The 26,475-nt window shown below is 46.6% G+C and overlaps 1 protein-coding gene across 3 annotated transcripts in view; it reads left to right on the top strand.

The window, feature by feature from the left end:
- The window catches only part of LOC140395177 (phospholipid-transporting ATPase ABCA1-like), a 246,267-nt gene that overhangs the window by 4,825 nt on the left and 214,967 nt on the right, over positions 1–26,475 (top strand). The gene's annotated exons all lie outside the window — the stretch shown is intronic.

The following is a 26,475-nucleotide window of genomic DNA, read 5'->3' as shown; positions in this document are numbered from 1 at the left end:
GAGGTTCCTTTATACCCGCCATGCAGCCCCCGCCCTTCATATCCCCCTCCACCCTCCGTTCATGGGCATGGCCCCCTCAGGTCCTGACCCTTGTCCAGCAACCCTGGCAGTGCTCCTGCCAGCTTTGCCGTGCAACCTGGGCAACTTGTCAGTGCCAGTGTGGTGGTGCCAAGCTGCCAGCCTGGCAGTGCCAAGTGCCCATGTTCCAGGGGGCCATCCTGCCTATCGCTGACCACCCAGGGGCTTTTACTAGCATGGGAGACCCCCGCGTGCCGTTCCGCCTGTTCCACGTTTGTGTGGACCAGTACTGAATGGCGCCTGGCTGGGGCTCCCTGGAGAGGTTAGTAGATGCCGGGAGCTGGATAGATCCAGGGTCAGCATGCCTAAGTGGGTTTTTTGACCTACGTAGGTGTGTGAGGCTGGGCAGGATCCAAATGACATTATCTCATGAGACCTGGGTTGATCCCGCACGGCGTACCGGCTCATGGGAAGCCCGGGGTTGCCTCTCCTGGGATCTACCGGTCACGTCCCTAGTGTGGTTGAATAGTGGTGCGGATTCCACCCAAAAAGTCACCGGAAAACACCATGCCAAACTCGCCCAAAATGTTTTGGTTGAATCCTGCCCAATAAAGAGGTTGAAAGAGATGGGGCACAAATTTGGGGAGGGCTTGAGAGGAAGGGAAGGTTAAGGATAGAAAACTATTTACAAAAGCAGAGGGTTTGAGGGTTTTGTTTTGAGGAGAACAGTTAACAATATTGGGAGCCAGGAAGTTGTAATAACCCCTACGAGGCCGAAGTGGATATCCTGATTGATCTTGTGGAATATGAGCTTCCCTGCTGGTGGGTGGAGGCCTGCCCAACTGGGGCTCATAAGAACTCTGTATAAAGGTAGGCTCGGACAGGGATCGGCCGGTTGATTGTCCCAACACGTCTCTGTAAATATATTCACTGGCAGAGGCAGACCTTTTGTGGCCATAAATATATTGATGTTTGCCTTACCACTCAACTCTTGGGTCTGAAGAGAAGGGAATTTGCAGGATCCACAGTTTTGTGGAAATAGCATCAAGGGAATGAGAATTGGGTCTCATGGACATGTGCTCATAGGAGGCATGGAGGGAAATGGTAGAGAAACTAGAGAATTCTAATGGACGCTTAAGAGTCAACCGAATTCCATTGGCTCTGGAGTCACGTGAAGGCCAGACCAGGTAAGGATGGCAGATTTCCTTCACATTAGTGAACCAGATGGGATTTATTTTTATGACAATTGATAATTTTACGGTCACCATCCATGAGATTTGCTCTACATTCCAGATTTATTAATTGAATTTAAGTTCCACCGGCTGCCTTGGTGGGATTTGAACCCATGTCCCCGGCCTGGGCTTCTGGATCACTAGGCCAATCTTTGTGACAAAGAAACTCATTGGCCCTTTGAATTTGTTTATTTTCATTCCAAGATCGTCCTGAAATAGTGAGCAGTTTTTGTGGACGAAACCTGATGGTACTTTGTGGTCCAGCAGATGAGTGGCTCAACCAGTTGTTCTTCATGCCTGTGTCCCTTCGCCGTAAGGGAATGGAGATGAGGAATGTACCAGGGAGAAAGTGATAGAGAGCAAAGGTCTGAATGGAGAATATGGCATCAAAGATGGAGGTGAGGGTGTGGTTGAGTAGATCCAATCATTGCAGAAATGTCATAGTGAAAGGAAGAACAAAGACAAGGCTGTTGGAATTTTGAGTGCAGTTATAAGTGAATTGGGTGAAGATATTTTTCCAGGATTACACACCGAAGAAAGGGGGATGTGGGTGAGAGTGATAAAACTAATCTGTGACTGATATGATGGAAGGAGTGAGGCCACATGAAATGGCAATGCGGAGGGATTGGTTATATGTATGGGTTTGGGGTATCCTACCCTGCGTGTGTTCGATCAGACGGTGTAGAGGGGGTATTCCTCTGTCTAGCCCATATTGTACCTTTTCCCTTTTATGGTTGATTAAACATTTTAGAAAAAGTAGCTGGAGAAGACTATATGGACCATCGAGCCTGCTCCACCATTCATATGACAAAGGTTGATCTTGAGTTTCAACTCTCCTTTCTGCCTGATCCCCATATACCTCAATTCCCGAAGGAACCAGAAATCTGTGCGTCAGCCTTAAATACATTTGGCACTTTCACACCCCCCTGAGGTAGAGAATTCCAAAGATTCACAAACCTTTGATTGAAGAAATGTCTCCTCGTCTCAATCCTACATGATCAGGGTATTGATCTGGAAGTATTTGATAGGACAATGTAGAGTATGCTTTACTCTGTATCTAAATTGTGCGCTACTTGACCTGGGAGTGCTTGCTGACATGTGGAAAATGTATGCCATTCTCCTTTATCACTACTGCTCTTGAGCACTAATTCACCCAGAAATTATGGGGCACGGTCAGTTTTCCAACTTGGATCTTTTATGCAATAATTAACTGAATTTCCGTAGTTAACTAAATTCTAACAATGTGCATGCCAGTTGAATACAATGTTTGTGGAGGAATAATAGTTACTGAGATTGATAGATCTTTGTTAGGTGAACAATATAGAGCCAAGACCACATAAACAGAGGTTACGGTGTAGACCAGCTATGATCCGATTGAATGACAGAACAAGCATAAAGGGTTGAATGACCAGCTTCTGGTGCAGTGCATGTGGTCATTTGTTTGGTGTTATTTATCTGTTGTCAGTTAAGGAGAAGTGGTAAAATAATAATTCCTCTGAAGTTCTTCCTTGGTTCCAATACACAAATACATAATGATGTTGGACATGACTAGCACTTTCCCTGTCGGTAAATGCAATGGGCAACTATAATATAAAGATCAGAAGATGCCAAGTTCTGTTCTTGCCTTTGATGCATTTTGGATATCTCCTGTGTAGGTGTTGATTTGTACTCAATGAAAGTTTAACAGAAAATCCTCTCAGCTTATTGAGTAGATGGATGAAATATCCACCTTGAGAGTCCAGTTCCTTCACCATCGCTAAGCCAAAACATTCCGAACAGCACCGCGGGACAGCACCGTGGGTGTATCTGCACCAGAATTTCCCCCCAAAATTATGAAGTTTCAGTTTAATAAGGACACGGGGCGTCCACACCGAGCAAAGAACATCATTTGGCCCACCAAACAGGCCCTTTGGCCCACCAAGCTTGCATCAATCCAGATTCCTTATTTAGACCTACTACTTATTGCCCAAATGATCTGTACCCACCCTTCATGTGTCTATCAAGATACATCTTAAACGTTGCGATCGTGCCGTACCGGCTCTCTTTCTGTTCAGTGCCTTACTTGCTCACCTTTTATACATTGCTAAATGGAGTTCCCCCGCCCCTCAGTGGGGGAGCTAGGAACTTCGCGAGAACCCAGTAAAAGATAATCATACCCACCCTGTATGTCCTGCACGGGATATTGCAGTCAGATTCTGACTGAAAACTTAGCCCGGTTTCCACTCCACATCTTCCGACACTTTGTCAAAAAAACAGCAGGGGGTGTGTTTTGAGCTATTACTCTGGCAGGGTGCTCCGAATTTGCCCCCTTCCCGCCAAAAAAATCAGGATCCCTGGCAGACAAGGGAATCGCCATAACTCTCCAACACAGAGAACCAACCTCCCCGCTACCACTCAATGGCTGGGTCACCCCCCCACCACACATATGCCACATAGGCTTCAGGGTGACCCTACCCATCCCCCTACCCCACCACCATCCTGTCTGGATTCCCCCACATTATCCGCCGCGATGCAGAGACAAACCCCCACCCCCCCGCTTCCACCATTGCCAGAATGAGGCATCTTCCTCCCCACCCAACTCCCCCACATCATCGCTGGCATCCCTGCATAATTGCAACTCCACCCACTGACCAAATGGTGTACCATAGACCCCTTGGCAGGTTGGCACTGTCAGGGTGCCAGGGCACTACCCAGTCATCCCTCCCACCCAGGGGGCAATACTCACCTCCGAGCCCCTGGATCATCGCGAGTGGTTTCTGTTTTTGGAAACTAGTTGTGTTTTCTGTCAGCATTATGTCACACCGGCGGGGGGTTAATGGCCCCAGAAGCAACAGTGTTGAGCTGTTTACCATGAATTTAAATTAATTTAAATATTCACAATCAGGTTCGCGCCGAGTCAGTGGGGAGGGCTCATGTTCATCGCGTTTGCAGTTCTCGCTGACACAGATCCCGTATTTGGTCTCTCACGAGAGTTAGCGGCCATTACAGGATATGCGCTCGTGACGAATGGGCCCAAAGAAGAGTGGCCCACATACCCCTCCTCGAGGGCAATTAGGGATGGACATTTAGATGTTGGCAGTGATGCTGACTCCCCAAGAGTGAATGAAAATTCAAATCACTGGCGAAGAGGTTAGAGTGAAACTGACATCTATGGATGCAGGTCAGGTGGTATCTGGGAAAAGAGAAACTGAGTTGGGGGGCGCGATTCTCCCATGCCGTGCCGTATGGGAGAATCGCCATTCGCGCCATTGTTTCCCGCGGCGCCGGTCCGATGCCGGCAGGCGATTCTCCGAGGAGCGGGTTGGCGTGGCTCCCATTTGGTGGCCCCCTATGGGGGCCAGAATCTGTAGTGCCCTCACCGTTTCGCGCCATCGTGAAACGCGACGGCGTTCACGACGGCGCAAACACTCTGTCTCCATTTTGGAGAATCGTGCCCAACATTTTGGTCAATGCCCTGTCAATGGAACTGAACCATGAGGTCTTGAATGAGAGGAAGGATAATGTTGACAAAAGTGAATCTTTGAGGGAGCAAAAAAAATGTAAGAAATTCAGTTATTTGTTGGCACGGTGGCACAGTGGTTAGCACTGCTGCCACATGGCACCGAGGACCGGTTTCCATCCCGGCCTCTGGTCACTGTCTGTGGAGTTTGCACATTCTCCCTGTATCTGCATAGATCTCACCCCCACAACCCAAAGGTGTGCAGGGTAGGTGGATTGGCCACGCTAATTGGCCCTTATTTGGAAAAAAAGAATTAGGCTTTTTAAATTTATAAAAAAAGAGATTCAGTTATTTTATCTCTTTCGAAAACAAAATGAAGACGAGGCCAAATTAGAGGACAACAAGATTGAAAAGACTAGGAGAGTAATCAGAAATCATGGTTAACTGACACAATGGGCGCGATCTTCTGTCCGCACTGCGACAGAAAGGCAGCACGCCACGGCTGGTGAAAGCTGGGAGACCCCCGCTCCCGGGATAGACCCGGCTCGCAACGCCTCGCGCAATTTCGAGAGATGTTGCCAGGGATATCGCGTCCACATTGGGGGGGGGTCTCCAAGGGGATCGGAGGTCCCCAGCTGCATGCCCTTTGGGCAGGGTGGTGCCCTGGCACTGCTGGTGCCATCTGGGACTGGCACTCTGGCAGTGCCACCTGGGTGCTAGATTGACACTGCCAAGGCCCCAAGGTAGCATTTTTTGTGTGCGCTTGATCGGGACGGCGTTGTCTGCCATGGGTGTTGTTGGCGGGGGGGAGTTGTTGTGTTCGGGCTGGGGGGAGATCGGGATACCATTTAAAAATGGTATTTTGATCTCTTGCTACAATGGGGAGTTCTCCCCGTTGTAAAAAAAACCAGGGCTATGTACGGCCTCGGCTGCGCGTTCCCCATTTAAGCTCCTTATTCAAAGTGAGTCGCGTTGAATAGCCATGTGTTTCTCAGCACTGCGAGTACCAGGAAACACATAGTTAAATGCCCTCACTCGGGAACTTTGGTCTTTTTTTGGAAGATCGCACCCAATGCTTGACTTTTAAAAGCCTTGAGAGAGGGAAAAAGGGGCAAGGGAAAAATTGGGTTAGAGAGATTGTAACCCAATTTCAACATAGTGAGCGGAAGAGTGTATAGAATGGAATATTTGTGAAGATGTTTGAGGAGCACACACTATAATCAGATTGATTTTGAAGAGAGTAAAGGGAAAGTTTGCGATCGAATCTGAGCGAAATACTGGAGTTAGTTATGATGAGCAGAGACTGAATCAGTTTCCAATGTTTGTGCATGGGCTGTGAAAGTATTAGTTTAACTTTGGCCTAAAGTTTTGTTATTGTCTTTAAAAACTAGATTCCTGGCAAGGATATAGCTTGTAATAAAAGAGAAGCTTGTTGATGTTTTACCTTGTGGTGTTTAATTATGTGTTGGTCCATAAAATGTGATGAAGGAAGCAAGAATAGATTAGACATGAGGAACAAAGGGAGCTGCCATTGCCTGAGCTCCTCATGCCCATCAATAAGTACGCTTTGAGTGTACTATTATATCAGTGTGCTGTTTCAGCTTATTAAATTGGACATTATATTTTTAGGTTGTTGATTTATTTTAACTATCAAACTGTCTCAAAGCAAATTTATAATGCAATGAATGTATTCAAATGTCAACCATTAAGTAAACAAATAGTACACTTATCTACAGACATGCACATTCTATCTTTTATTCACTCCTAACAGATACCCCAACTCCGCCATTCAGTTTAATTGATCCCTTTGCTCCCAATGTACTCTGCCCTGTCAAAATACAACTCCGCACCTGTCCATAGGGCAGTGCTTTCACAACCCTACCCAGGTAAATCCCAGTATGAATAAAGGTGATCAAAACAAGAGTAATTCTATACTCCCTAACGGTGAGTAGGTGGTCCACTAGACAGCATTTAGACAAAGCGTTGGCAACACTTCCTCCTCCCTCCATAAAGATGGGAGCTCTTGTTCTCCCCCCCTGTCCTCCACCACATTTCTGTGGGCACTTGTACAACTGTTATTCTGCCTCATGTATTTTTCCTGTCATCTTTACCTGCTGCTGTTAATCTGCAGGAGGATTAAATAGAGGTGTTTACTGCTATATTTCCCCACATGGAAAGAACTAAAGGAGGCTAAAGGAGGGTGTTGCTCCTAGTATGGCACAGCTCCGTGTCGGACCCGGCCACATGATCAGCAAGGCCCTCGTCTTGTGGTGAGATAGCTGAATTAATTGGGATCAGGTAGGTGGGGTTGCTACAATTAACCCCAGATTTCTGCAGTTGTGGAGGTGTTGTGAAAGGGTGGGGAGAGTGAGCAATGGGGTCTGTTTGATTGCAAATGTGAAACTGGTGCTCTCTTAGTTCACATGGAAATAGCCATTTGGGAGAGGTACCAGACCCCTGATATTTGCATGGATCCAGCACCAGGCAAGAAAGGTAAAAGAAAATATTAGATTTAAAAAATTTAGTTGAGTGCTCAAGGCCTTTCACACCATCTGTTGTGTGCATGTTGGTTCCAGTTTTTTGGACAGATGAGGTCTGCTTTTTGTGATGTGTCCCTGCCAGACAAGGAGCCAAGCTTCATCCTCCTCCCATTACAAAGTTTGTAAAGATGTTTCTCAAGTGACAGTAGACAAAGATGAATGATGCACTTAACCAGGGAAAGGCCCCAGTATAGGTTACTAAGTTGCTTTTAAAAGTAATTAGACAATTGGGTGAACAGAACAATACTTGGCAGAGAAAAGCTAAAAAGGAATAAAACCAATCGTTCAGTTTAAAAAGGAATGTCAAGATTTAGGAACCTATTTGGGGACTCGGAAAGGTTCAATAAGCCTCATTCTACCTATCAGTTTCTCCCTGGCCTTCTTGGTGCCACTAGCACATCATCATCTTCCCGGATTCTATATTCCAACTTATCACCATCCCATTCACCTTAACCCCACCGACCCTCTTAATCATTACACTAAACCCATCCGCCTACTACTTAGTTGAACAATGTTCATTTGGTAACTTTTTTTAGTTCTTATTCGTTCATGGAATGTGGGTGTCGCTGGCTCGGCTAGAGTTTATTCCCTATCCCTACTTGTCCTTGAAGACGGCGGGGAACCACCTTCTTGAACCACTACAGTCCACATGATATAGGTACATCCACCGTCATGTTTGGAAGGGGTTTCAGGATTTTAACCCAGTGGCAGAGAAGGAATGGTGATCTAGGGTAATTCCACCCTCCCTTCTGAGGGCACAGAAGTTGAACCACAGTACCCCCTTATTTATCCATAAAGCCAGTCGGCGAAGGATATAACTAAACCAATCTTTCCGCACTTTGGGTGGGATTTACCAAGTATGCCGCCGCATGTTTTTCAGTGGCAGAGATGACCTGCCAGCGGGATCTTTGGTCCGCCGCTGTCAACGGAATTCCCCGTTGAATGCACCCCTTGTCGCTGGGAAATCCGAGGTGCTGTCGGTGGGACCGGAATATCGCGCCGGCGTGAACAGCGGTAAATTCGCCCTTTAATTTTTCAACATGTGTCTCTGAACCAGTGTCAACCTGGTCCTATTTATAGGCTCACAAGTGAATCTCCAGTCATTGCCCATCGCCTGCATATAATTAAACAATTGAGAGGAGGCGGTGGCCTAGTGGTATTCTCACTGGATTGGCAAACCAGAGACCCAGAGCAGCGCTGTGGGAACCAAGGTTCAAAACCCGCCACTGCAGATGGTGCAATTTGAATTTAATAAAAATCTGGAATTAATAGTCTAATGATGACCATGAAACCATTGTCGATTGTCACAAAAACCCATCTGGTTCATTAATCTGCCATCCTTACCTGGTCTGGCCTACATGTGACTCCAGACCCACACCAATGTGGTTGACTCCTAACTGCCCCTCAAGAGCAATGGCAATTGGGGATGGACAGCCTGCGATGCCCACGTCCTATGAACAAATAAAAAACAATTGAAGCCTGCTGTCCTCCCGAGACCAGTTACTACATTGTGATTGGGGTTTGGAAGCTATGTCCTAGTCTGTGTGGCGGTGTTCTATACAAGTCCTCAGGGTGCTTCCTTCTGATGTATCCACACTTCTATTTCCTAATGAATATTGCCTGGCCTTTTTTGTCCCAGCCTCATACCTTGTGGATCTGGTCATGGAACTATTTGCCAAAGGACAGCAGTAGACAGTTTAGCCCTTCAATCCTGCTCCATCCTTCAATGAGATCATGGCTGATTTGTGACCTGACTTACCTGCCTTTGCCCTATGGTCCTTTAGTCCAAAAATGTATCAGTTTTACAATTCACAATTGATTTAGCATCCATTTCTGTTTACAGAATACGGACCTAACTTTGACTACGCATTGCATGAAAACGTCCCTAAAATGCCTGCTCCAACTTCCAAACTGTGCCAACTAGTCATAGACTCCCCAACTGCTCCCAGGAGATTCTTGCCTGCCACTGCAAATGTTTAAACATGGTTGGCAACAGCTTTTATTTATATTTGGGGATTTTCCCATCACAAAATGCACCATATTAGGACGAGGGGCCATAGTGAGTAGGACCGAGAGGAAAAGGCCGGATTTGGGGGCCAATGGTGTGTTGAAATATCAGATTTTTGAGGGTTTTTGAAAAAGCGGAGAGATTGCAAGGAGGAGGAATTTGTGAGGAGAGCGGTGTAGGGGACATGGTGATTTTATTCTGTCTTCAATAGGAATGGAAAGAGGAGGGGCATAGTATAGCCAATGTTTTTTTTAAAGGTACATTTGGGATAGTTGCAGAGATAGCTTGAAGATGTCAGCATAATTCCACTTGTTCCACTGATGCAGTCAGTGATTGAGGGTTGTCGTAGATGTTTGGCTGATAGCAGCTTGTGGATGCAATAATTCAGCCGATTGTGTTTCTGTGTCGAGGATATAATTGAATTTGTGCCTGGGGTATTAGCATCACTCTTACGGCTGCTTAGAAGTCAGCAAGTCCTGGAGGTGAATCAGCTGTGACTGTCTACCCACAGCTTTTTCTAATAACATTTGCACAAAAGATATTGCCCAGTAGCTTAGCAAGAGAATGCACTACCTTGCTTGCAACTGAGCCTTGCAGACTAGAAAGGGAATGGATTCAAATTTCTCTGTGCTGGTCGGTCTTTGTACACTGCTCTAAGGATGGCAAGGTGGGCTGGGTAGAGGCTTTAAGTGCTGGCCTTTGCTGACTGAGGGTAGGATCAGGCTTGGCTGCAAGGAATGCCGTCTGTTATTGAAGATCTCACTGACACTGTATTAGGCAATGGGAGAGGAAATTCCCGGCAATTGAGCACCACCTGACCTTGGAAAAGTCAGCACGAGCAGGAGAGGAAGAAAGAAAATTGGGGATAGGGATAGAAACTGGAAACGCCGTGGAGTTTTTAGTTCCCACCTCGGGAGTACTGTGAGAAGTATGGCTGCCTTACACGTACGTGTGCAGATCTGTGCTGATTTTGAACTGGGTGTTCATGCTTTTGTATTTGTGGGTTGTGTCGCTGAGCCCCATCAAACCTTAGGGTCACATCTAAACCTGAAATCCATGTTTCATAGGGCAGCATGGTGGCACAGTGGTTAGCACTGCTGCCTCACGGCGCCGAGGTCCCAGCTTCGATCCTGGCTCTGGGTCACTGTCCGTGTGGAGTTTGCACATTCTCCCCGTGTCTGCGTGGGTTTCGCCCCACAACCCAAAGACGTTATACTGTGGGTTCTGAGTAAATAGCTACAATTTACCCTGAAGTAAATGCCACCAAGATAGAGTCCTGTTTTGCCTAGCTCTTTTCAGGGAAACAGGATCTTTGAATTGACAGAGGTACATGATTCGTGGAACAGCCCAAGTTGCCCTGGACCTTTTTCGGGCTGTGTTATTCACTGGCCTTCCGTTAAAGCTCACACTCCTCAACTTGTATGTTCAACGATCCCTCTTGGGGATGCTGCAGCTCATTCTATTGCAGTGATGTGAGTCACTTGCACCATCACACATGGAGAGCCTGTGGTTTCAGAAGTCACTCTGGGCTTTTCCTCATGAGACGAGGTGAAGTCGTGTTATTTTGCTGTATAGCCGAGATGGAGCTGACCTGGTGAACTGATGGAAAAGACAAGGTTGGAAGTAGTTCTGGGATCACATTATGAACAGTGTTTATCTATTTCTGAGTAGATGATGATTCATGGATCTTTTTCTTCTTTTAAAAAAAAAAGATTGCTGTCTCAGAGGAGATTTGCAATGTTTTGATATTTTTTGCTATTGACCTGTATGCCCAATCGTCTGAAGGAGCCTGTAACTAGGATAATTAACGGAATAACAGGCTGAGAGAGGGAGGAGAGCTTAGTTGCTAAAACTTACCTCCGGTCTGTAGTTACACCTACATTACAGCCATTTAATTTTGTATATTTTTAGCTGAGCAAGCAAGTATTGCCCTTTTAAATGTGTGTGTGCACAGCTGGTTATGCACCACCTTAAATTGTTGGTTGAGTGAGGATAGATACTACAATGAACTGTTAATTATTTTCTCATTTTTGGCTCCCTTCTCTAGCTGGCACACAGTTCAAGCTGCTCTTTGGTTTCCAACTCGAGTGACCATTCTTCAAACATCAGGCCAGCTTGTGACTTTATCAGCAGACTTCAGCTGTGGAAGCACCACATCTGACCCACTTCTGCTCGCTCTTTTGTGTTCTCAAAGTCTTGCGCGTGCTCTCTTGCACATTTTCTAGTCCGTGTCAGTGGATAATGGTCAGGATTGGAAACCTAGGTGACATTTTTGTCCCCTGCCCCCCTCACACCCAGGGACTGAGGTCAACTGCGGTGTCCGAACAGAAATCCCAGTCGGAGTTAGCAAATTCAGCCAAGAAGTATTTAGAATCCATAGAATCCACACAGTGCAGAAGGAGGCTATTTGACCCTTCAAGTCTGCACCAACCCTAAAAAGAGCACCCTACCTAGGCATTTACTAGGCTCCCATAACTCCAACTAACCTGCACATCTTTGGACACTAAGGGGCAATTTATCATAGCCAATCCACCCAACCTGCATGGTGGGAGGAAACCGGAGCACCCGGAGGAAATCCATGCAGACACAGTGCAATCTTCACACAGGACAGTCATAGAATGCCTACAGTGCAGAAAGAGGCCATTTGGCCCATTGAGTCTCCACCGGCCCTCTGAAAGAGCACTCCATTGAAGCACACTTCCCCACCCTATTCCAACAACTCCTTAACCTGACCTACACCTCTTTGGAGGCTAAGGGCAGGGTTTACCGGCTGTTCGTGCCGGCAGGCTATTTCGGTCCCATCGGCGACGCATGGGTTTCCTGGAGATGAGGGGTGCAGTCAACGGAAAATCCTGTCGACAATGGCGGGACCAGAATATCCCGCTGGCGAGGCTGGGTCACCTTAACGGCTGGAAAACACGCGGCTGGTTGGTTGGTAAATCCCGCCCTAAGGGACAATTTAATATGGTCCATTCACCTAACCTGCACATCTTTGAACTGTATGAAATACCCAAAGGAAACTCACACAGGCATAGAGAGAATGTGCTAACTCCACACAGTCACCCAAGGTCGGAATTGAACCCGGGTCCCTGGTGCTGTGAAGGAGCAGTGCGAACCACTGTACCACCATCCCGCCCCTTACTTAATAATGTCGCGAAGGGATGCTGCCATTTGCAATTGACTTGTGCAAATGTTTCACTAAGGATATACGTAAGACAGAATTCTGGGGCGACCGGACCCTTTCCCGGCAACAATGCCTGAAGGTGAAGAAAATGGGTCTGGTGGTGGAGATGCATATCTTTGACACTAACATAATTTAACAGGGATTGGATAACTGTCTTTGAAAAGGTTGCAAAAGGGATCATGGTGGGGAAATGGGAACAGGTAAAGTACATCTTTAATCGAAGAGCTACAACTGGAAAGACACAATGGGCCAAATGAGACTGCAGTGTTATTCTATACACAAGCAGGTGTGTATTAGAATTGGCACCAGCTGAATGGAGGTGTTTACTGTGTCATAATATCTAAATGTACTCATTGGCTCAACTCCATTGGAACTGTTGCTAAATGTCCCAGCTACTTTACTCATTCTGTTCAGATATATTTCTTTTCTTTTGAGATCCGCCAACGGTTTTAATGAGGGTGCTTTTGTGAGGGTGCTTCTATTTGTTATTTTCTCTTGAGCATTTCTCTTTACCAGGTATAAAAATAGTGAGAAGTGGGGCAGGGGGTGATGAAAGGCTGTTTGGCTAACATCGAGGTAATGAGTCTTTTTGCTTTCCAATGGCATAGGCAGGCAGCACATCTCAAGGTCAGATGTGTTGGCCAACTTGGCAAGAGTATGGAGGCAAGTCATGTGATGATCTCCAGGAATACACTTAATCACAGTTGGCAACCTGATGATGTTCTGATTTATTGTAGTCTTCCTTTGTCCTGAGAGAAATCTCTCAAACTCTTCCACTCTTTTCTCTACCCCCCCCCACCCCAAAATAAAAATGAAACTTTCCAACAGGTTGTTTGAACGTGCCGACCTATAAGAGGCTTTTCACATAATTGCTGATTGTGCTGTTTAGGTGCTCAAAGATTTAATGCTGCATGAAGCAGTCTGGGAATTTGGTGGGAGAAATAGAGATTTTGGGCCATAATTAAAGTCGCACGTCTTTGAGCTCAGTTACCGTGCCCACCATTACCTGATTAGCGTGCCAGCACTCACTGAAGCCTCAAATGTGAAGCATTACTGTTGGATGAGTGAGATGCCAGAGAGTGATTGGAATTGTAGAACTGCATATAGGCCAGAGTGTGCCCCATCAGAAGAGGAGGAAAATTGAGCTGGAGAGAGATCACTTGGAGCTGGTAGGCAGATGATGCACTGTTATTTTGGAGCTTGTGGGAAGTACAATAAATGCAAGGAATTTGTGCTTTGCTCGTTTAGTGGATGTCAAATGGCTTCATCCCACTAAGGCTGTTGAAGACATTGCTGAGTAAAACACCCAGCCAAACAGACCAGGAAGGCCTCACTTTCAGTCCCCAACCTGTACTACTTTAACTCATCACAGCCAGGACAGGGGTTGGACTGCCATGGTGGCCACACTAGGTCAATTAGCTCATTGAAGCTCCACCCCCTGTCTCATTTTGATATCCAGTGGTTTATAAGTTCTCTGTGCTTTCTCTGTCATTTCCTACCATGTAGAGCAGATGAATGAATCACATGAGGTCGAAAGAGTTTTACATTTTAAAAAAAAGTTTTATTTGTCATGTAATGATCCTTAAGCAATTCTAATTGCTCCGTGGATGTGATGCCACTCAGACTAATCAAATCTCAACATATCATCCAAGATACTGTCCAGATTGAGGAGTCAGGAGGTGCGTTACTCGCCGTAGGATTTCAAGCCTCTGACCTGCTTTTGTAGTCACAGTATTTATATGGCTAGTCCAGTTCAGTTTCTGGTCAATAGTAACCCCCAGAATGTTGATAATGGGGGATTCAGCGATGGTAATGCCATTGAATGTCAAGGGGGCAATGGTTAGATCCTCTCTTGTTGGAGATGGTCATTCACTGGTATTTGTGGGGCGCAAATGTTACTATGCGAAGAAACCTGTAGGACCAGCACCTGTTACTGATGTTGTGCCTGCTGGTTACATGGGCAAAGCAAGATTGCCAAAAAAGCCAGTCATTGTCAAGGGAAAATTCTCCAGCAGAAAAGCTGGAAAGAAGATCAAGGAACTTGGTGGAGCCTGTGTAATGATAGCATAAATGTTATAATTGGGTGTACAAATGAACTACTGTCCGTGCAAACTGATGCAAGAACGAGCTCCCATGTGATATTATTGATTAATCAGAAACTATAAAAACACACAAACCACTCTTTAAATGTTTCTATTTTAATGTTCCTCTTTCCTTATTTCCACATACACACATGGTTTGACCAGCTCCACCCCTCAGTTCTATTGAACTTCTCTTCCCTCTAATGCAGCAGCAACATGTCATAGTCTCAGTCTCTCTTCTGGATGACTCCAACACTAATTTGACACCCTACTCTGTCCCGTCTGAGCTTTGTGAGGACCACAATGAATCCAGCATGGGTTTGTAGAATCAAGCAGAAAGTAATTTTATTTACAAGAATATGTACACTGGGCCAGTTGTTCACTACTGATTCCTTCTCTAGCCAGTACCATACTGGCCAGCTCTATTTATACAGCTGTGCCGCTAATGATTGTCCCAACCCCCTCTCGTTCGGGGAGCTCTTACTCCTTAAGTAACATGCGGTAACCAATTGGCCCCAGCCAATAGGATCCGGGCAGGTAATAACCGTGACCACCTCCGTTATGGTCATGAGCTTGTATGTGTCAGTGCCTTTGACCCTTGCTCCCTCCAGTAGCTCAGCCTCTGAGCCTCCAATTTCCCAGAGAAACCAAATACTTCTAACTGACGTCACTGGAATTCCATGTATATTTTCAGGTCCACAGAGAGCCGAAAGGGAAAGGAGTAAAACGGGAAAGATACGCAGAGAGAAGGGAAGAAGTAAATGTTTGAAAGGCATATGGCAGTGTATCATCTGTGTGAGAGAGAGGGACAAAGGGGAGGGTAAAGGTCAGGAGAGAGTCACGGGTACAGAGACAATGGAGACCATCATACAAAAAAATTAATCAGGAATAGCATCGTTAATGTAATAAACTCTTCCCATGCACTACAAGTGAAAGACCTTTTTACGTCCATTATTAATTAACATTTACAGTTTACAAATTAAATTTTCCTCTTCTCGCTTTCCTATTTTATGCTACTGTGATATTCTGGCTATAGTTTATTCCATTAATGTTTAAATCTCTCTGTGACGTCCCTCAAAAATACCATTCTTTGACACAGTTTAAGTTTGAACATCTCCTCCAGCTTTTGCTCATCCATTTGAAACTGCAATCAACCTTGTTGCTCTTTTCTGCAGTGTTTGTTTGTGCTTTTAGTAACATGGCAACCAGATTGAAACTGTGTTCTCCAACCATTTTTCTTAAATGTGAGCATGTGGTGGGATACTTTCATTTGTGGCCTGAGAAGGTCCTAGTGGACCTCTCGAAGTGGAGGTGGTGGAGTGCAGATTCACCATTATGACACTGGCGATTAAGGGGTACAATTGCATAAACTTGTCTTGTATCCTTTTGTTTCGAAGCATTTCTCACCTTTTAAGGTAGTGATAAGACGATGAGGCAGTGGCATTGTCATGTACGAGTAATCCAGACGCCTAAACTAACATCAGTTCAAATGCCACCATGTAACGGTGACTATGAAACTACCATCAATTGTCATAAAAACCTATCTGGTTCATTAATGCCCTTTAGTGAAGGAAATCTGGCCTACAGATCAGTCCAGACTCACTGCACTGTGGTTGACTCTGAAACTACCTTTTGAAATGGCCCAGCAAGCAACTCAGTTCCAGGGCAGTTTTTAAATCATAAAATCATAGAATTTACAGTGCAGAAGGAGGCCATTCGGCCCATCGAGTCTGCACCGGCTCTTGGAAAGAGCACCCTACCCAAGGTCAACACCTCCACCCTATCCCCATAACCCAGTAACCCCACCCAACGCTAAGGGCAATTTTGGACACTAAGGACAATTTATCATGGCCAATCCACCTAACCTGCACATCTTTGGACTGTGGGAGGAAACCGGAGCACCCGGAGGAAACCCACGCACACACTGGGAGGATGTGCAGACTCCGCACAGACAGTGACCCAAGCCGGAATCGAACCTGGGACCCTGGAGCTGTGAAGCAATTGTGCTATCCACAATGCTCCGCCAGTGATGCCCACATCCCATGAAAGAATTTTTAAAAGACTGAAACATCCTACCCCAAAAGGCTATGGATGCTGGGTAACTTTGTTTTTTAAAAATATTTTTTATTCACCTTTTTCACATTTTCTCCCAAATTTACACCCACCAACAATAATCAGTAACAAATATGTCAATCCTCATATCAATAGCAACTATCCCATCCTCCCACCAAACCCCAAACATTAGCCCGCATGTTAACATAAACAAATGACAAAAAGGAATTAGGGGTCACCCATAGTCACCAACACACTCCCACCCGCCCGCCCCAACTAATGTTCGATATTATCCAGTTCTTGAAAGTGCATAATGAATAATGCCCATGAATTGTAGAACCCCTCCATCCTTCCCCTCAGTTCAAACTTAACCTTCTCAAGAGTCAAGAATTCCAATATGTTGCCACGCCAGGGCACAGGGTGGAGAGGTGATCAGGATCCGCCTTTGGGCAATCAACGAGGTGAAGGCTACAACATCTGCCTCCACACCCGTTTCCACCCCTGGCTGGTCCGACTCCCCGAATATGGCCTCCCGGGGGCCCGGGTCCAGTTTCACGTGCACCACTTTAGAAAATACCCTAAAAAGCTCCTTCCAGTAATCCTCTTGCTTTGGACAGGACCAAAACATATGAATGTGATTAGCCCCCCGCCCGCAATGTTCACACACACCTTCTACTCCTTCAAAGAATCGGCTCATCCTCGCACTTGTGAGGTGTGCTCTGTATACCACCTTTAGCTGTATCAGCCCCAAACTCGCGCACGAGATGGAGGAATTCACTCTCCCGAGTACCTCACACCAGAACCCCTCCTCCGTATCCTCGCCCAACTCTTCCTCCAACTTTGCTTTGATCCCTTCCAGTGGTGACTTCTCCTCTTCCAAAAATAGCTCCGTAAACCGATGACACTACCCCCTTCTCCAGTCCACCTGTCATCAAAAGGCCGGATGTTGGGTAACTTATTAATCATGAACTAAGTCCAGTTTATGGTAAACACCTGGTATCCCCCAAGTGGCCCCTCCCATTTCTCAGTCACATGCTGTGCCTTTTCAAAATCACCCAGAAACACAGCACCAGTTTCCATGTTTGCACTGACTGACACCCAACACTACCTTGCCACCACCTCTCTCTTTTCCCCTCCACTTAACTGAATGAGCAGAAATTTCTTGTAACTGCATATTGGGAAGACTGAAGCGATTGTTTTCAGACTCTGCCAGGAACTCCATTCCTTAGCCACTGGCTCTATCCCTCACTTGGGTACTTTTTTCAGCCTGCAGCAGACTGTTTACAACTTTTTTGTCCTGTTTAGCCCCCAAGATGAGCTACAGACCACATCAGTGTGTCATCATGAAGACTGCCTATTTCTACCTCCTTAACAATGCCCAATTCACCGCAATCTCAGCTTATCTCCTGAAATCCTCATCCAACACTTCAACACCTGGTGAGCTTCTCATGTTCCATCCTTTGTAAACCTTGGGTCTTCCAAAGTACAGCAGCCTGTGTTCTAACTTGCACCAAGTTCACCTATGACCCCTGTGCAAGCTGACCTTCCATTGGCTCCCAGTTAAGCAATATGTAAATTTTTTTAAAAACCTCCTTGTTTTGAAACCCCTCCATGACATTATCTCTGTAACCTCCTCCAGCGCCACAACCCTGGAATATCCGCACAGCACCAATTTTGACCTTTTTAGCAACCTTGATTTTAATCACTTCCCCCAATGGTGGTTGTGCTTTCAGCTGCCAAGGCCAGAAGCACTGGAATTACCCTCCGTAAACTTCTTTGCCTCTACCTCTCTCTTTTTAAGACCCTCCTTAAAATCTACTAACTTTGACCAGGCCTTTGGTCTTCTGCCCTAATATCTCCTTCTGTGGTTTAGTGCCAGATTTTGTTTGTCTACACTCCGAAGAGGCACCTTCGGCTGTTTTCCTATGTTAGAGGTGCTATAGATACAAGTCGTCGTTGTTGTCTAAACCCTTTTCAGTCGTTACTGAAACCATCCACTATTCAGATCAACATGTCTAACTTTTTTTATTTCTAGAAACGGGGTGGGTGTGTCACTGGACCAGCAATCGCGAGACCCAGGGTAATGCTCTCGAGACCCGTGGTCGAATCCCACCACAGTAGATGGTAAAATTGGAATTCAACAAAAATTTGGAATTAAGTCTAATGATGACCATGAAACAATTGTTTAAAAAAAAAAACCCCATCTAATTCACTGTTGTTCTTTCGGGAAGGAAATCTGTCGACCTTGCCTGTCAGCAATGTGGTTGACACATTAAGTGCCCTCTGAAATGGCCCAGCGGCAAGCCACTCAGTTCAAGGGCACACAGGCTTGGGCAACAGATGCTGGTCCAACCACCAACGCTCACATCCCATGAATGAATTAAAAGGGAAGAAATCCTAAAATTGGAAGTTTAAGCTCTCAGATGTCCAGGTTCATCTGTGGCTTCCCACAGAACCTCACAGGAAAATCTCCCAAGTTCAGTTACTGGGACTGGATTCTTCCGCCCTACCCACCGCAAGATCGCCAAGGTAGGATGTGGACCATGTAAAGGTCCATTGACCTCAGGCGGGAATTTCCAGTCGCCGGCTGGAGAATCTTGCCCCTGGTCTTTGCTGAGCAAACTTGCTGCCGTGGGTTGGTTTTGATGTGTAGGGTGGTATGGTTGACTCCAGCATTTGCGTTGGGGAAAAGACAGGAGGCTGGATTCTCCGCAGCCCCGCGTCGAAATTGCGGCTGGCGCGGGGGCGGAGAATCAACTTTCACGCCGTAATCGGGCCGGGTGTCGGTTCGGCGATTCTCCGGGCCCTGACTTTCGGCGTCACCGCGGAGTACACCACGCGGCCGGGGGCAATTGCCAGAGGCCAGCCCAGCAATCCTCCGCTTCTGACCGGCCGAGTTCCCGACGGCGTGCAACTAACCACCTATTGCCGGTTGGGATGCTGGCGTGGCGACTGCGGCCTTCGTCCGCGCCTGGTCAGGGGCGGGCAAATCGGAGACGAGGTGGGGGGGGGGGGCGCTTATAGGCGGCCGGCGATTAACTGTGTGGGGTTTGAGGCTTGGGCACGCGGCCGATCGGGGGGTAGGTCTCTTTTTTTTTTGGTGTGGCTCCCTGTCTGAGTCAGCCATGGAGCACGGCGAGGCCGCTGCCGTGCGCATGTGCGGACTCTGAACCGGAGGTGCGGGGGCCCGTATCCGCAGCTAAAGCTGCGAAATTCACTCCGGGTCCCTGCTGGCCCCTGCAGGCATTGAATTTGTTCAACTATTTGGTTGGAATTTCTGGAGAAAACTCTAGCGTTTTTACACCGCGCGTGGGGACATAGCCTCATTTTGGGAGAATCCAGCCCAGGATTCTTGTTTCACTATTCCGTAAATGAAATTGAGAGAAGCATAAGGCCATGGCTATATGATGCTTCTCTCAATACAAAACAATCTTCAGGGGAGAACGAGGTGGGTGGTATAAATTTTCTCCTTTTTTTTGTAAAAATGGAAATGCAGGACAAGATTTTGGCAGTTCCCTCATGAAGTGCCAGAGAGAAAGAAATGGTTGGAGGTTGCTGTACAAAATGAATTTCTCCTGTTTGGAAAACAAAGGGCAGCTTTAAGATTAATTGACTCCCATTCTTATTTCTCTGCAGTGCTAAATAAAGCGGATTGTGACCAACGATTAAAATTATTTCATGAAGTGAAAGAGTTCAGACAAGTTGTGAATGGCTTTATATTACATGGTGCAACTGAAACTTTGCACTGAAACTAATATTTGTGTATTTTTCCCCTTTCCTCAAAAATAAATTGTTTTGGCCAAATCTATTGCTATGGCTACATTGATGCAGATGGCGGCTCAATACATGCTTGTGGGGGTGTGTGTGCATCTCTCTCTCTCTCTGGTAATCTTACTTTTATGAATATTGGATAGGGACAGTTGGTATCGGAACGTCTGCAGGGTTCTCCAAAGTGAGACGGGAATGAACGCTTTTGAGGAAATGTTATGGACTAATTACTTTTTAAAACTCGCTTATGGCTTTTCTTATCTTGCTGTTTTGTCTATGCTACCATGGAAAGTGTTCACAAGCTTCCCTTTCTTGTTCCTCCCTGTCTTGTACACTCTTCCTCCTCCCTGTGTCCTTGCTATGTTGAAATCATCGGTTACCTTCATTTATTCCCAGAACTTCAAAGCTCACGCATGACCCCATACCCCGTTCAATCTGCCCAGATCCCTCCTATAGGATTCTCCTAAAGAATCTATAGGCTTCTTTCAAAAATCAAGCTTTCTGTCAACTGTGTCCCCCGAGACTGGCCAACTTGATTGCCCTTAAGTTTATTTGTTACTTGTTAGTTGGTCCTGTTTGAATCTTAGTCTCACGGTTTGTAAAGGGCTATTTTTGGCGTTGTTTGGAGGATCTTGTAGTATGAGCTGTAAGATTTGAGGTCCTTGCGCTCCATGATGTGCAAGTTGGCATCTGACAAAGACCATAACCTTGACTATCCCTGACCACTTTTAAAAAGATGTTGTGCTGTCTTCTGCCTAATCTTTTCAGCTTTGGTGGTGTGCTGTCACATGAGCCTTGCACCTTTGCTTCGATTTCTCAAAATAAAAAGCTCTTGAGGGGTGAGGCTAATTTGTGGTTCTTCGCATAGCAGTTACTAGGTCCTTTAAACCTTCAGATTTGTTTGAAAAGTGTTTGTCAGTGTCTTGATAAAGATTTAAAATGTATGTTATTACATGACTCATGGCTACTGGGTATGAATTTAAAAAGGTCTGCATATGCGATCAGATGTGTCAACGTGTTATGTTCATGATGTTTATATAAAGATCTGAGCAAAAAGTTTCTCTGTTTTTTAAGATTTTCAAGAAGCATTCATCTCTCTCTTAACCCTTTCATTTAGCTCGCACAGTAGCAACACATGCTGGGTGCCCATGGGCAATGTGAACCTGAGGCATCTGAGTGGACTTCAAACTTGTACAATGCCTGATGCTCACATGTGTACAGTGCAATAGGAGAAACACAAGCAATTTTAAACCTTTTTCTAGCCCCTAACCCACAGGCACAGAAGCCAGCAGTAGAGCCACTGGCTCAACTTAGCTTAGAAGGGAGGAGGTGGCATAGTGGTATTGTCACTGGACTAGTAAACCAGAGACCCAGAGCAATGCTCTGGGGACCCAGGTTCAAATCCCACCACTGCAGATAGTGAAATTTGAATTCAATAATGATCTGTGATTAAATGTTTAATGATGACCACAAAGCCATTGTCAATTGTCGTAAAAATCCATCTGGTTCACCAATGTCCTTTCGGGAAGGAAATCTGCCATCCTTGCCTGGTCTGACCTACAGATCCACAGCAACATTGTTGACTCTTAACTTCAATTAGGGAAGGGCAATAAATGCTGCCTGCGACGCCCACGTCCATGAATTAGTAAATAAAATAATAATTCCGCATCCCACTGAGTGGTATTCTTGCCTGCAGATTATAGGGGAGCAGGAGAACTGTTGGGGGGAGGGGAGTTAGTGATTTTTCACCCATCCTACTTGGTGGGGATAGGCTGAGGGTGAAGTAAAAGTGAATGGAAAAAGAAAGTGCTTTCATGACAACCGGATGCATTGCAGCCAATGAAGTACTTATGAAATGCAGTCAGTGTTGCAATACAGGAAAGGCTTGCCATCCTGTTCCTGCTGGGTTAATGACTGTGGAGTAGATTGTTTGGCTCTCTGGTTCGGGCAGGGACCTCATTAATAGGTGGAGATTAGGGCCCTACGATACCATTAGGATTCAAGCATCAATTTTAACAGCCTATTGGATCAGTGCCTGTCAGATATGTATATTTAGATTTATTGTCACGTGTACCAAGATTCAGTGAAAAGTATTGTTCCGTGCAAAGTCCAGGCAGATCGTTCCATACATGAAAAACATAGGACATATGATAAATACACAATGTAAATACATAGACATAGACATCGGGTGAAGCATACGAAGTGTAGTGCTATAGTCTACAAAGTAAATCGTCTCGGAAGAAGAGGAAGTCCTCTAAGCTAAAACTTTATTTAGTGGGGCCAAGAGGGCAGGAGGGTCCTCCAGACCCCAGAACGAATGTCTGGATGTCCAATGCCCTGGGATACCCCCATTAACCTGTAAAAGCCAATGATTAGCAAGCAATAACTACCTGTTGTTTGGTTTGTCTTTACAAATTGTCTTTGAACAGGGGGTACCCAAGCACTGCTCTCAAAAGGGATAGATCACCACCGCTCCATATTAGCAACAAAACATTAGAGTCCATCTCCGGATCCCAGAAATAGGGGGGGGCGATTCTCCAAATTGGAGACTAAGTGTTCGCGCCAACATGAACACCGTCACTTTTCACGACGGCGCAAAACGGGCACGGGGACGACCGATTCTGTCCCCCACAGGGGGCCAGCACGGCGCTGGAGCGGTTCACACCGTTCCAGCCTCCCTTCCCAGCGCCAAATGGGCGCCGCGCCAACCTGCGCATGCGTGGGGGACTTCTTCATCGCGCCGGCCCCTACGCAACATGGCGTAAGTGTTCAGGGGCCGGCCGCGCAATAAAGTAGGCCCGGGGGGAGGGGGGAGAGAGGCTGGCCCGCCGATCGGTGGTCCCCGATCGCAGGCCAGACCCCATCGGAGGCCCCCCCTGGTGAAGGAGCCCTTTTCCCCGACCCACAGGCCGCCCCCCGACCCTTCATGCAGAGTTCCCGCCAGCAGCGACCAGGGGTGCATGGCGCTGGTGGGACTCTGCTTTTTCCGCCCGGCCGCTCGACGCATCCGGGTCGGAGAATCGGCGGCCCCGCCGATTCCAGCGGCCGGCGCCATGTCAAACGCGCTGGCGCAAATGGCGCCGATTTTCCGCACCTCTGGGTATCGCGCACTGGCATCGGGGCAGCGTGGCGCGGTTGCGGCGATCCTCGAGCCCAGCGCGGGGCTCGAAGAATCGCGCCCAGGAGATCTGCTAGTATGTACAAATTAGGAAACACCAAGCTGCCAAAACAAGCTATGTACCAGCAACAGTGAAGAATCATGGTAGATGGGCGAGAGAATAAAGAAGGAAGAGTTTGGAAAGTTGGAAATCTAATTGAAGATTAAACAAGGTCATTGATCTCTGTCCAGCCTCTCCTCCCAGACGGTTCCCTCATGCCAACTGAAGACCTTTATACCAAAACCAGGCTGATCCTTGAAGCCAAGTAGTCCACTTAGCTGACCATTGCATGAATCAGATGACCATTTGTGGGAGCATCTACACAGGAGATTTTCTTTCCCTGTTCTTTCTAGTGAGATATAACTGTTTGATTGCTGTGCCAGGTGGTCTCCCTTGATCAGTGGCAGGTTGATTCTGCTCCATGATCACCAAACTGATTTATTACAAAACCAAATGGTTCAAATGAGGCTCAAGATGGCCATTTGTTTCTTAAATAATTGCAAGATTTCTGCCTCCACCCATTTTAAGTCACTATGTTGAACATATTTGACCTTAACTCCAATATTTCTCTCTATTTGATCCTCCCCTTCCAGAATACAACCTGACTGAATTTGTACTGAGACATTGGGGAGCATGAGAGATGCATGGACTCCTCCATTCCCATCTTAGGGTTCCACAGAGCCTCTGGGAACTCTGACATGTGGACACACAACACACTGATTCTCCTGGTAGATCCACCTGTTTTGTTGCTGAGGAGGACTCTGCCTGTCCTCCATCCTCTGAGGGCGACTGGTTGCAGCTGACCCTGCCTCCCTGAATCCTCCAGCTCTATCACAATGTATGTGTCACCGTGTTTAATAACACACAGGACACATTGAGGTGTGCATGTCCACATTGGTGGAGGGTGAGCAAGAAAGCAATGGTGTAGGCTCTGAGGTATCTCCCTTCTTTTGACTTCTCAGAAACAAGTTGGCATTCAGTGCCATTTTGCAACTGGCCCTGAGGGAGGCATAAGAGAAAGTGGTGATGAGAGGTCAGGAGAGTCAACAGATGCTTACTTAGCTTAAAGTACTGAGATGACAGCTTACTGTGAGGGGAGCATTGCATACCTCAAACCTGGAGATATTGATCTTTTCAGCCTCTCTATGCTAGGCACCTATTTCCTTGTCTCCAGAATCCCTATGACTTGCCCCCCTGGTCAGAATAGTAACACAAGGTGTGGCACCTTTACTGTCCAGACTCTCTTCCTCTCTGCTCCTCCTCTCTCCCTTTCTCACTTGTGTCCATCTCCTGATTGGCCTGGCAGCTTTACATTTGCATAAGATGGTGCAGTCTGCCATTTCAGCTTCCTGTCCAGCAGCACTTTGCATTATGATCCCTCTTTATAGGTCATCAAGGGTGCTTGAGAGCACACACCGCTCCTCTGTTCGGGAGACCTCAGGTTGTCCCTCCTTTGTGTTTCGATGACTGCTGACCAAGATACATACCATCTGGGTCTATCTTTGGACTCCCATTGCCAGATCGAAGCAGATCCTTGAAATGTTTACAGCATGACACTCTGTTCTCACCACTCCCCTGCTGCTGACCTCGTTAGCCATCTCCAGCCATGTCCTCTTGGTGAGCCTGGTAGGGTTACCATTGCCACTGACCTGGAACAGGATGTTTCTGCATTCAGTCACTGTTCCAGTGAAGTGCAGGCAAAATGGGTCAGGGCTTGTTGGGGGAGGAGGTGTTGCCAGTTGGAATGGGATTGGAGAGCTACTGGCTGCTGGCCAATCTGATTGACCTGCAGCTCTCCAAGGTGGGACTTGCTCCTGGGTGAGGGGCGGAAGTCCCACCTTATGCCGTTCAACGCTTGCTAAGAGCATAATATGGTAGTGGGACTGTAGGAATCCGCAGGATGCAACCGCCACCCCCCCCCCCCCCCCCCCCCCCCCCACCCCCCACCCCCTTCATGCTTTAGTTGACAGGGGCTCAGAAATATTCAGTGAAGCAGTCTGACGGCAAAAGACCTGTGAGAAGGAGGCAACACTGCTTAGAGGAGTTAGAAAATTAGTTACGTCAGCAGGAGAACCTACTGATGTAGTTTTGCATAGTATTCATCATTACACAAAAACATGCTTATGGATCTGCTCACATTTACTGTTTTGAAATGAAGTAACAACAATTTGTATGAAATAGTGTTTGGTCTGCTGTCCTAGGGGTTGAAGAAGTAAACATGTGAAAGACCTGAATATCAGGCATGGGTCACAAGGGTGTACTATTTTTAATACTACTGGGTTATGCTGTCACACAAGTAAATTAAGAGACAACCTCCATTATACTACAAGTAAGATGCTCAAACTAATTATGGGACTGATTTGGCACTGAACCCTCAACTGTCCTCTAATAAATATGCCCTTCCTAACTGTGACCCTGTGCCACTCTAGTGTATCTGAAAGTATTTCCCGGTTTTTGTCCCCACCTTTTTTCACCAAAGATCCAGATGATTTTGCAAATTCCTGTTTCCCCTGGTGCATGCTGACATTTTCTATCTGGCCCTGTCCTATTAACTCCTTTTTCCCTTGGACTCACTTTAAGCTTGAAACTGGAACAATTCCAGCGTTGCTCCCCTTTGTGTCCAAAACCTGCGTTATTTATAGTACTGTCAAAGTGTGACCTTGGAGCTAGCTTACGGTTCTCCGGCACATTCGGAGTTCTTTACTCGACTAACACGGGTCTCAATCTCCTGCTGCCATACGGCTGCCTGTTTGCAGCAGCGTTTTAGTATCCGTATTCCGAGTTGGTCAGCATCCTTAATTTTTATTTTCACCAATTTTCTCTCCTCCGTCCTCGAAGATCCTGATTCACATTGGGGCTCAAGTTCCCCAGGTCCTGACTCTCGGTAGCTTCTTGCTCCTTGCTGCAAACCGCCTCTTAGTATCTCTCTCAAGTGAATATCCTTCGGATGAGCCGGGATGGTAACCGTGGCTGGCAGGCTACTCCTTAAGACGTG

Source organism: Scyliorhinus torazame, chromosome 18 (genome assembly GCF_047496885.1).
Source record: "Scyliorhinus torazame isolate Kashiwa2021f chromosome 18, sScyTor2.1, whole genome shotgun sequence".
Taxonomy (NCBI): domain Eukaryota; kingdom Metazoa; phylum Chordata; class Chondrichthyes; order Carcharhiniformes; family Scyliorhinidae; genus Scyliorhinus; species Scyliorhinus torazame.
This window is presented reverse-complemented; position numbering and strand designations above follow the sequence as displayed.